This window comes from Corvus brachyrhynchos, unplaced genomic scaffold, assembly GCF_000691975.1.
Source record: "Corvus brachyrhynchos isolate BGI_N302 unplaced genomic scaffold, ASM69197v1 scaffold130, whole genome shotgun sequence".
Classification (NCBI taxonomy): domain Eukaryota; kingdom Metazoa; phylum Chordata; class Aves; order Passeriformes; family Corvidae; genus Corvus; species Corvus brachyrhynchos.
The window spans coordinates 1,289,156-1,300,047 of NW_008236193.1; the positions used below are offsets into that span (position 1 = coordinate 1,289,156).

General features: G+C 51.6%; 1 long non-coding RNA gene across 1 annotated transcript; it reads left to right on the top strand.

Annotated features, from left to right (window-relative positions):
* The first annotated feature begins 691 nt into the window (after positions 1–691).
* Positions 692–1,915, top strand: LOC103620605. Its single transcript, XR_552361.2, has 3 exons — positions 692–814; positions 1,104–1,145; positions 1,467–1,915. It is a non-coding gene; the product is annotated as an uncharacterized LOC103620605 (long non-coding RNA).
* The last annotated feature ends 8,977 nt before the right edge of the window (positions 1,916–10,892 follow it).

Consider the following 10,892-nt stretch of genomic DNA (forward strand, 5'->3'; position numbering starts at 1 on the left):
GGCCCGGCGGGGCGGTCGCGGCCGGCCGGAGCGGGGGAAGGGGCTGGAGCCCCAGGAGCGGCTCAGGGAGCTGGGGGGGAGGGGGCTCAGCCTGGAGAAAGGAGGCTCAGGGGGACCCTTCTGGCTCTCTACAATTTCCTGACAGGAGGGGGCAGCCAGGTTGGAGTCGGTCGCTTCTCCCAAGCAACAAGGGACAGGACAAGAGGAAACGGCCTCAAGCTGCACCAGGGGAGGTTTAGGATGTTGGGAAAATTCCTTCATGGAGAGAGTTGTCCAGCTCTGGGAGTCACCATCCCTGGAACTGTTCAAAAAACATGTGGCTGTGGCACTTGGGACCATGGGGTAGTGGTGAACATGGAGGTGGTGTTGGGCTGATGGTTGGACGCAATGATCTTAGAGGTATTTCTCCACCTAAAGGATTCCGTCATTCATCTCCTGAGCACAGGACATCTTTCCCCCTACAGAAGGTGCCCTGGGAGCCCCTGGTGTGGAGCAGGTCTCCCAGAGAATGTGGGTTTCAAGGAACCCACATTCCCAGCTTTCTCCTCATTGCTTGTCCTGTGCATCACTGTCCAACCATTTCCTTCAGTATTTTCAGAGCTGTTTAGAGGAAAGGGTAATGTTAGCGTGAAGATTCCGATTTAATCCTGAAGTCTTGTAGGACTTTTCTTTTTCCTTAGGATATTCTCTCTCATCTCCTATGTGAACTTGTCCTGTTTTGCCTTGCAGGAGCTGTTTGTTGAAACCATAGCCAAAGATGCTTATGTGTATGCCCAGCAAGGAAAAAGGAAAACCCTGCAAAGAAAAGACCTGGGTATGGGAACATGTTCTGTGCTGGCCTTAGCAAAGGGTTGCTGGGGTGGGGGATTTTTCCACCTGTCTGGAGGTGCTGAAGCAATTATGGATTCTTCTCTTTCTTTCCCTGAAGATGGGAGAGAAAAACTTCTACCAAAGACTACACTGATAATGTCACACACCATCTCCAAAACAAGTAAATCTCTTTGAAGTTGGTCACTGTGCTGTGATGCTATTTCAAATGCTGCTGTTTGAAACATACAAATATGGAGTCAGTTTATCTATGTTGTTCTCAATTTGCTTTTCAGATAATGCCATTGAAGCTATTGATGAATTTGCTTTTCTGGAAGGTGAGTTTCTACTTGATTTCAGTGTTTTGTGTAATCACCGACTTGGGAGAGAAAGAACTGAATCATTTGCAAAGCTCTCTGTTCCCACATTTTCAGTAATTCCTGGTGTGGCTTGCTGTGCCCCTCTGAGCACTGGAATGGCTCAGCTGGACCCTGAGGCATGTGCAGTACTTTTTTGGCTAGATTTGGTTTTACTCATCTGTGATTTGCTTGAACTTTAAAGTTACTGCACTTTCTTTTGCCAGCTTGTAAACAAGTTTTATTTGTTCACAGAACTGCACTTCTGATTCCTGAGACTATAATGTGTGCTTTCATTTTCAGGTACTTTGGACTGAGCTGGACAGAGACAGAGCTCTCTGGAGAAGGAGACTGCAGAGGTGGTGTGAGATGGAAAACAGGATGCTGAGAGTTCAGAAATAATTCCTAGAATTGAGACACTGAAATTGAGACATGGCAACCATGATATTTTGTATGAAGTTGAAGTTGTTGTAAGTTCTTTATTTAAAATGCATATTTTTTCATAACTATTTTGTATGTCACTTCCCATGTGGCTTCAGTGCAGCTCTCTGCTCTGGCCAGGTTACACAGCAGTTACTCCCAGTAGCAGTCCCAGCCTCTCTGGGTACTCTGCAGCACCACAGAGCTGTGAACAGAGAGTGGCTTGGCTCAGGTGCCCAGGCACAAGGAATTTTTTTAATGGATGTGTGGGTTTTGTTATATATGTTTGTCTCTTAACACAATTAAATTGTTGTTGTTGTTGTTGTTTTTGAGCAGCTGTGCTGATTTCTGCTCTGGGCTGGGGTTCCTGTAGCCTGGTGCTAAATGGTGTGGTTTTGATAGGATGCCTTCTCTAGCATTTTAGTTTTTCTAATTGTTTTCTCAAGGAATCCATCCCAGAGAAACCCGGCTGTCCTCCAGGAACTGGGATGAGCTCCAGGGGAACTCGGCTTGTTCCGAGGGCTGTGCAGCTTCCATAAGTGTCTGTGATTGTTGCACTTGTAAGTAATTGTAGCAAAAAACATCCCAACCCAACCCCCCAGTCCGCATTTGGATGCCAGAGGAGTGTCCATGCTGCTGTCACTGTTCCCTTGTGTGCTCTCACTCCTGAATCTGGCAAGAACATTTTCTGTGGGAGCTGGATCTGTTCCCTGCCCTGTGCCCCTGGAGGGGTGGGTGCAGAGATCTCAAGTTCTGTGATGAGGAGCTGTGTGCATCCTGTGTTCAGGAACACTGCTGCCATTGGCCGTGCCCGAGAGCCCCTGACAGCACACGGGCACCAGCTGCCTCTGCTGCTTCCAGGACTCTGGCGACTAGAGCTTTCCTACTTTAACTAGTGCTTTCCTGTGTGGATGTAACAGCAGAACTGTGTGGCTGTGGGGAACACGCTGCCATCGCTGCTGTGACACATCCTGCTGTGTTACCAGCATTGTCCAAGTGCCAGCTCTGACTCCATTTGGTCTGGGTTGTCCCCAGATAAAACCATTGAATGGGATGAAGGAGGATGAAGGATGCATGTTTCTTTCAAATGAGGGTGTTTGAGAGTGGCTTGCAGTCACCACAAACTTAAATTAGTTTGGAAGTGGTGGTAAGAACAAAGACCCCCAAGGGAGCTTCCCCAGGCTGTCAGCAAATCCAGTGGCTCTCAAGAAACACTTTGAAGTTTGCTGGGAGCCTGATGCAAGCCTCGTCATGCACAATCCTGATCATGTGGGAGAGGTGCTCATGGCCCAGGCTGCCGAGGTGTTTGTTCAGATCACAGTCTGGGGACATTTGCTGGGATATGCAAACCCATTTGGCTTGGAGCTGTTCACCTTCTCATCTGCCAGGGAGGGCAGCTATAAGTGTCAGAGGTACTGGAGATTTTCCTGTGCTTCCCAAGCTGCAGCATGCAGGACCCACAAGCTGGGGCTCTTGTAGGCTCCCATCTTTGCCAGTAAGTTCATTTTTCCTTCTTGTCCTTGCCACTGCTTCGGCCTCTGGCGTGGCAGAGCAGAGGAGGTGTGGCGTGGGGCTGTGGCGCGCTCCGCTCGCGTGCGATGCTGCTGCAGGGCTTGGCGTGTGCTTTCCTCAGTGAACAGCTGAGAGGAGTGCCTGCATTTGGCAAACAGTGTGGGCTTTGTGTCAGGGGAAGTTGCTGCACAGGAATCTGGGGGGGGTTCGTGCCCATGAGCTCCTTTGTGCTGTGGGAGGGGACTCCTCTTACCCAGCTCTGCAGTAAGGTGGAATAGAGCAGACAAACAGATAAACAGTGCCAGAGTGTTTTCCTGAAGTAACTAAACAGGGTGTTCAGCCCACCTGGCCAGGGTCAGATGCGCCATGTCCATCTATAACAAATTCTCTTCTTTGTGCTGGAGCCATTTAGTTCAGGGATGGGGGTGGCTGGACATGTGCTGGGCACTCAGTGCCTCATCCCAGCTCAGGCAGAAAAGGTGGGGAGTTGTAACTGGGGTAATGCTGGGCTCGGTGGTTTGTGGCCGCAGGTGCGGGAGCTGTCGGCAGAGTGGAGGAGCAAGGGAATCTGTTTGCAGAGAGGGGCTGCTGCAGGAGGCAGAGCCATTTCCTCCACATTGGGCACGGTGAGTTCATAGAATCATGGAGTTGTTTGGATTGGAAGGGGCCTTAAAGCTCATCTTGTTCCACCCCCTGCCATGGGCAGGGACACCTTCCACTAGACCAGGTTGCTCCAAGCCCCATCCAGCCTGGCCTTGGGCACTGCCAGGGATGGGACAGCCACAGCTCCTCTGAGTTTCCCTTCACTCTCCAGAAACGAAGATCCTTGATGCTTCCACACTCACATCCTGTGCATCCCATGGCTGGGTTTTTTATGTTGAAGTTTTCCAAGTGACTTTTCCCTTGGGGGATTTAGGACAGAAATGTGCTGGGGACCAGTTGCCCAGATAATCCAACACTTAAACTTCTTGTGTAGCACAGGAACTGATGAGTAGCCTGACCCCTGGGTCTGTTCCTTTGCACAGAGGAGCTCAGTTCCCTGGACATGAGCTGCACCATGGTTGATTCTGTGTTTGAATTCCCTGTTTATTGCTGCATAAGTTCAGGACAACTGCAGACTTTTGCTTCCCAGGATTGATGTTGTAAGTGCTATCAGCAGGACAACAAGCTGCCCTGACAAAGTAGAGAAAGCAGAGGAAGTAGACAGTAGCTCCATTTGTTCATCAGAAAAATGTCTGTGGCCTTCAGGAGCAGCCTGTGGGCCCACATCCCCTCTGCAGTGGCTGTAAGGACACAACAACTTCATGCTCTGAGTTTCTTAGGATTTTTCAGTGCACGAGAGCAGCACTTGTACAAATTCAGCCTTTAGTGTTTGCCAAATACCAGCTTCTTGTGTATCATAGGAATGATAAAATTATCATATCCAAATTAAGAGCTGTTACAAGCAGTGACAGCTTGTCAGCTCCAGAGACAACAACTTTAGAAGAATAATGATGAAAGTAGAACCACAGAATGTGCTGAGTTGGAAGGGACCCACAAAGATCATCAAGTCCAACTCCCTGCCCTGCACAGAGCTATCCCAAGAGTCACATCATGTGCCCCAGAGCATTGTCCAAATGCTCCTTGAGCTCTGTCAGGTTTGGGGCTGTGATCATTCTCTGGGGTGCCTGTTCCAGTGCCTGCACGCTGTCTGGGGGAAAAACCTTTATCTAATACCCAGCCTCAACCTCCCTGACATGACTTCAGCCCATTTCCTTGGATCCTGTCACTGTCACCACAGAGGAGAGATCAGTGTGTGCCCCTCCCCTTCCCCTCACAAGGAAGGTGTAACTGCAGTGAGGTCTCTCCTCAGTCTCCTGCAGGCTGAACACACCAAGTGCCCTCAGCTGCTCCTCAGAATGGCTTCCCCTCAGACCCTTCCCCACTCCGTGTCCCTCCTTTGGACACTCTCCAACAGCTTTGGACCCTTCTGAGTGGTGCCCAGAGTGCCCCGAGCACTGGAGGTGAGGCTGCCCCAGTGCAGAGCAGAGCGGGACAATCCCTCCCTGGCCTGGTGCCCCCCAGGACACGGTGGCCCTTTGGGCTGCCAGGACACACCGGGGACTCAGATCCAACTTGGACCAACCAGGACCCCCAGGTCCCTTCCCACGGCGCTGCTCTCCAGCCTCTGATTCCCAGTCTGTTCCTGCATCCAGGGCTGCCCCATCCCAGGGCAGGATCCAGCACTTGCCCTTGTTGAACTTCTTTTGGTTGGTGATGACGTAGCCCTCTGATTTTCTGAGGTCTCTCTGCAGGGCCTCCCTGCCTTTGAGGGAGTCAACAGCTCCTCCCACTTTTGTATTGTCTGTGAACATGCTCAGTCTCCCTTCCAGTCCTGCGTCCAAGACATTAATGAAGATGTTGAAGAGCACAGGGCCGAGGATGGAGCCTTGCAGAACTGGTGACTAGTGCCGCCCTGATGTCACCCTAGTCCCTGTCACCCTTTGTGCCTGACCCATGAGCCAGTTGTCACCCATCCCATGATGTGTTTATCCAGCTGTGGGATCGACAGTTTGTCCAGAAGGATCCTGGGAGAGTTTAAGTTTACCAAGCACTGAAGTGACACTGACAGGCAGCAGTTTTTGGGATCCTCCTTGCTCTTGAAAATCAGCACAATGTTCACCAGCTTTCAGTCAGCTGCAACCTCTTTGGAGTTCCAAGAGTGCTCAAAAGTCATCAGGAGATATATATAAAATATTTGCCTAAAAATAAAAATCACAGCTTGTATGGCAGCAGAGCTGGGAGAACAGGGGTGTCTTCAGCTGGCACGGTGTCCTTTGCCAAGTGCCAGCTGTCTGCACCCTGCTGTGGGTGAGGAGCATCCACAGGAGTCACCACTGGAATGGCTGAAAAGCTGGGAATTGCTGCCTGGCTTCCTGCTCACTCCTTGCCTGAGCAAAGGGACCCTCAGGCAGCCAGCAGCAGCTGTACCCCAAGTGTGAGTTTCAAATGTCCCTTCATGTTTCCTGATCCCTCACAGCCGGCGCTGGGGACACTGAAAATCCGTTTTTAAGTCAATGCAAAATTTACATTTTTGCAGCACACACTGGGTCTGTGACTTCAGCAGGTCAAAGCAAACAGATTACAGTGGTGTTGGATGATGCCATGGGTACTTTTTGTGCAAGTTTTCTTCCCTATTATCTAATGAAATAAGGACTTAATCAATAAATCTTGGAGTACGGCCACTGCTGTTAAGGAAAAATAGCTCATTTCAAAAGGATTTCCAGAAGAAACAGCCTTTAGCTAAGTAAGGCTGGTAATTTGTAAACTCAAAATACAGCAGAGCAAACCAATCCAAAGCTAGATGCTGTGGTCCTGTGTTTCCCCTGCTCCCACACCTGATCCCAACTTCCCATCCTCTGATGCAGAGCTGATGTGCCAATGCAGGAGGTGTGAAGAGCTGCAAAATTGGGGTTTGGCTGGGGGGCACAGGTTTGTTTCCAGCTCGAGCAGCTTCACGGGGCTCCAGGACAGACAAAGCCCTCTGCCCTGCACCTGCTGGGCTGAGGCTTGCTCAGTATGTGCAAGGTCTGTGGTTCAGCCATGCTTGAGCATCCCCTTTTCCCTTTGCTAATCAGGGCATTCACCTGTTCTCACCCCATCCCTCACGTGCTCACTAAAGAAAAAGCCTGTGGTCTCCTAGTGAAATTTTAATTGCATTCTTTTTTAGTCTGTGTGCACTGACCAGTCTAATATGAAGTGTTTTACTCCTGGTCTGCAAACACCAGTTCAATGTCACTGCACTGCTACTGCCAGACTGTCCTTAGGAATTTCCTCCTCAGACTGAAGGAATCTCTCTCCCAGGCAGACTTCCCAGGGGTGGGCCATGTCTTTTTTGTCAATGTGTGGTACTCAGCCCTGGTTTGGGCTCGGGCCTCCCTAGCATCATCCAAAACATGAGTGGTAACCCTTGGTGGATCCGGTGTTTCGCAGACATCTCTGGCAGTCCCATCAGCGTGGACGTTGGGAAGTGCTGCTCCAGCTGCCCATCCCAGCAGATCAGCTCCCTCCACCTCGGCCTCCCAGGGCTCTCCAGACAGTCCTCTATGCTCGATTTCCTAAGGAGAAGGAAGGTGAGTGCTTGGGGCAGGGGGAGGGTCATGTGCTGGTTACTGGAGCTGTGGTTTTATACGTGTTTTAAAAGACCTGGTTTTGGATTCTGAGAAAACCCATCTCTGAATCTCTTGTCCTCCCCTGGCCCGAGCAGTGGCTTGTGCAGGTGACACAGATGGAAACTCTCCAGCAGTGCTCAATACCTCGGGGCAGAGGAAAGGCCAGAGCTCAGCCAAGGAAGGGGCTGTGGCAGCATCTGAGCATGGTTCTGGCAGCACCCAGCCCAGCAGCTTTCAGCCACCTCTGCTGTACCTGAGAGCTGCTCTCCCACGTGCAGAGAGCTTGGAGGCCTGTTTCTGCCTCTTTGAGCAAGAATGGCAGGATGTCATTCCCAAACAATGTGCCATGTGTCACTCTTAGGAGGGACTCGAAGGAGCCTGTGCATTTGGAGACACGGCTGTGGTGCTCTCCTCATCCCAGGAGAGGTGACATTGCCTAAAGTCCTATCTCTACCCAAAAAGACTCTGTTGAGGGGTGGAAACAAGCTCTCTGGGTGCTGCACTTGTGTATCCTGTGAGGGATCACCCGTAGCTAAGACAAATCATGTTACCATTTGTCCCATTGTTACCGGCACCGTGGCACTGCTGGTGCAGCATCCTCCAGGCAGGCAGGGAGAGAGAGGAGTAAAAGCTGAGCCAGTTCCAGGTCAGGGCAGGTTTGTGTCAGGAGCTGATGCTGGAGGCTGTTCCCTGTGCTGTGTTTTCACCCGGGCACGCCCCTGGCCCTGTCCTGTGCCGCTGCAGGTGAGAGCCCCACGTTCCTGCCCCGGGGGTCCTGCTGGGAGCCGGCCCGGCTGCACCTGGAGCGGCTGGGGGGCCGCGCACGGCCGGTGGTGGGGCGGGGCGGCACTGCAGCACCTGTCCCGAGGAATGTCTTCGGCTCCCGGCCCTGAAAACCTTTCCGGACTCTCCCTGGGAGGTCGTGATCGATGTGGGGAAATGCTCTGACCCAACCTACAGTGCAGGTATGAAGGAGGGAGAGCTCCTCTCCCTCCCTCTGGGAATATGGGAAGGAGCCCTCTTGTGTGACCAGCACCAGTGTCCAAGCTCAGGGCACCCAGTGTGCTGAGCAGAGCCTCTGCCTTTGCAGGTATTGGGATTGTGTTTTGGGGTTGGGTTTCCTGTTGCTGGGCCTTTACAGCACAGGTCTGCAGGCACAGTGATAATTCTCTGCCCTGTGCATGGGTGAGGATGGAGATACAACCACCTTTTGTACAGGGAAATGTCCTCTAGCCAGAGAGCATGGAATCAGAGTAACCCAGGCTGGGAGGGACCTCGGGGATCTCTGCTCGAACCCTCCCAGTCAAAGCAAGGAAACCAACCTGATGATAAAAGCTCTGCTGGAAACAGAGCCTGGAAAACGTAATTTCCTTACTGACAGCCTGAAATGCCCTTTTAGTACCAGTGAACTACACTGATGGTTCAAAAATCGCTTGGAAATGGAAACTCCAAATGAAATCATTCCAGATGGGTCAAAACCTCCCACTGGGACAAAGCTGAACTGGTTCACTGTGAACTGGTAAGCCGTCTTGTGAGTTCACTCATAAAATAACCCAAGACACGTCAGTGGAGATGAACTGATCAGAATGGAAAGTCGTGTTGAAATGATTTACCACAACTGTTTGATGAAGTCCATTGTTATAAATGAATTTTGGGATGTGGTTTTCGTATTCAATAAAGAATTAATCGGTGGGAGGAAAAGAGTTGATTATAATTAGGATGGTTTGTTTAAAGTTATTAGTGGGCTTGGTTGTTATAGTTAACCTTAATTGTTTGCTCATAAATAAGTTCAGGGATTCAGTGTTGAAAATGTTTTATTACTAAAAGGAGTTGCTGAGTTTACCTCATAGGATCGAACGTAGAACTTTCCAGAACCCAAATGAAGTAAGGTAAGGGGCGGGCTCGATGAGGAATTACCATAACGGGTAGGACAAGGAGCAGCATTGGATGGACCAACAGGAGGACCCTAGACAACGATCCAACAGAAAGGAGCCGGTCAAGATACCCAAGACATCAACGAGCCAATCCCAGACCTTGGTGGGAGGAGGAATGGGCGGTGCAAGGGCGGGGTTTGGGGTATAAAATGATCGCCCAGGGGCTGTGGGGGTGTCCCTGGGTACAGCTGTTCTGTGCTGTGTGTCCAGGGTTGTGCGGTTTGGGGTAAAATGATCGCCCAGGGGCTGTGGGGGTGTCCCTGGGCACAGCTGTTCTGTGCTGTGTGTCCAGCCACGCAGGCGGCCGCTGTGGTTTCCAATCGTCTGTGTTCCAGTGAATGGATTCCGTGTTTAATAAATTCATTAAATGATCAAGATTGTGGCCCTGTTTTTCACATCCATTGTCCTGGAATTTGCTGATGTAGTTTTTTTTGGCATTTCTAAAACCCAAGCCTCAAACCTCCCGGCAGCTGCTGTGGCACGGCTGTGGCACGGCCACTAGAGAGGGACAGAGACCGCGGGAGCACTAAAGGGAGCCCGGAGAGCAGCGCAGGGGCCCAGGAATTCATCCCGCGATTCCGTCCGCTGGAGGGGCTGGGAGTGGGCGGCGGAGCCCCCCGAGGGCTCTGCCTGGGGCCGGGTCCCCTCCTGGGGCAGCGCCAGGAGGGCCTGCAGGGGCGGCGGCAGCAGCTGGTTATCCAGCTGCAAGTGGAAAAGGCAATTAGGCAGCGTGAAGTGCTTTCTTCCAGAGCTGGGAGAATCAGCATTTACTTCCCAGACATGTTAGTGGAAGGTGCTGGACGATTCTGTTGCCCCGGGGAGGAAACTCACGGAGTGGGGAGGGAGAATCTCAGTCAGGGCTGGCAAATGCGGAGTCGCCGCCAGCTTTGCCTCTGCCCTGGGGCAGGCCTCTGCACTTTCCTTCTGGATCTTCCCCTGCAAAGTCGGGCTGATACTTTCAGTGACATGGTAAAAACTTGGAAACATCAGCGGAACGCAGGGAGGCGCGGGGCTGGAGAAGGGAGTTAAAATCTTACCCAGAAATACTGACTTCCAGGAATCCGTTGTCATTTTGTGTCCCACTCTTAAGGCATCTCAGAGATACTTGCTTTCAGAAATCACTTTTTCCTCCCCTGAAAACAGCTCCGTCATGGAACAACGAAATCTCCTCCAGCAGCTGCTGAAGTGGTTGGGAGGGGGCAGGAAACCGTTCAAAGCCAGGAGCCAGACACAGACCCATGAAGGACCCACAACCGAGGACTGGGGCAGGGCAGGACCAGGTCCTAGATAGAGCCCAAACCCACTTGGCCATCAGCTCAGCCATCCTTCTCCCCTTCCTCTAGCTCATGAAATGGAGATTTTTAACCCTAATTTATTTGATGAGGGGAGAAAAGCACAGAAACAAGGTTGTTTCTTTCTGATGTTCTCATCAGCTGAGACTGAGCCAGGCAGGACAGTCTGTGCCTCTGCCCTTCCAAGTGGATGTAGGTGCAGCTGGAGGACCCTTGTTCCTTCTCTCCAGTTGCTGAGCCCCTGCCTGGGCCATCAGGACCTGCCTCGGTGGCATGTCCTGGTGTGGTGGTGACACAGCAGCAGGGATGTGGCTGTTGGTGTGCCCACCCAGAGGCCCCCACCCCGCTCTCTGCAACCAAACCGGGATTGTCAAATCCAGACAGAACTGCTTTGTGTCCTGGGAATTTTTAATTGATTTA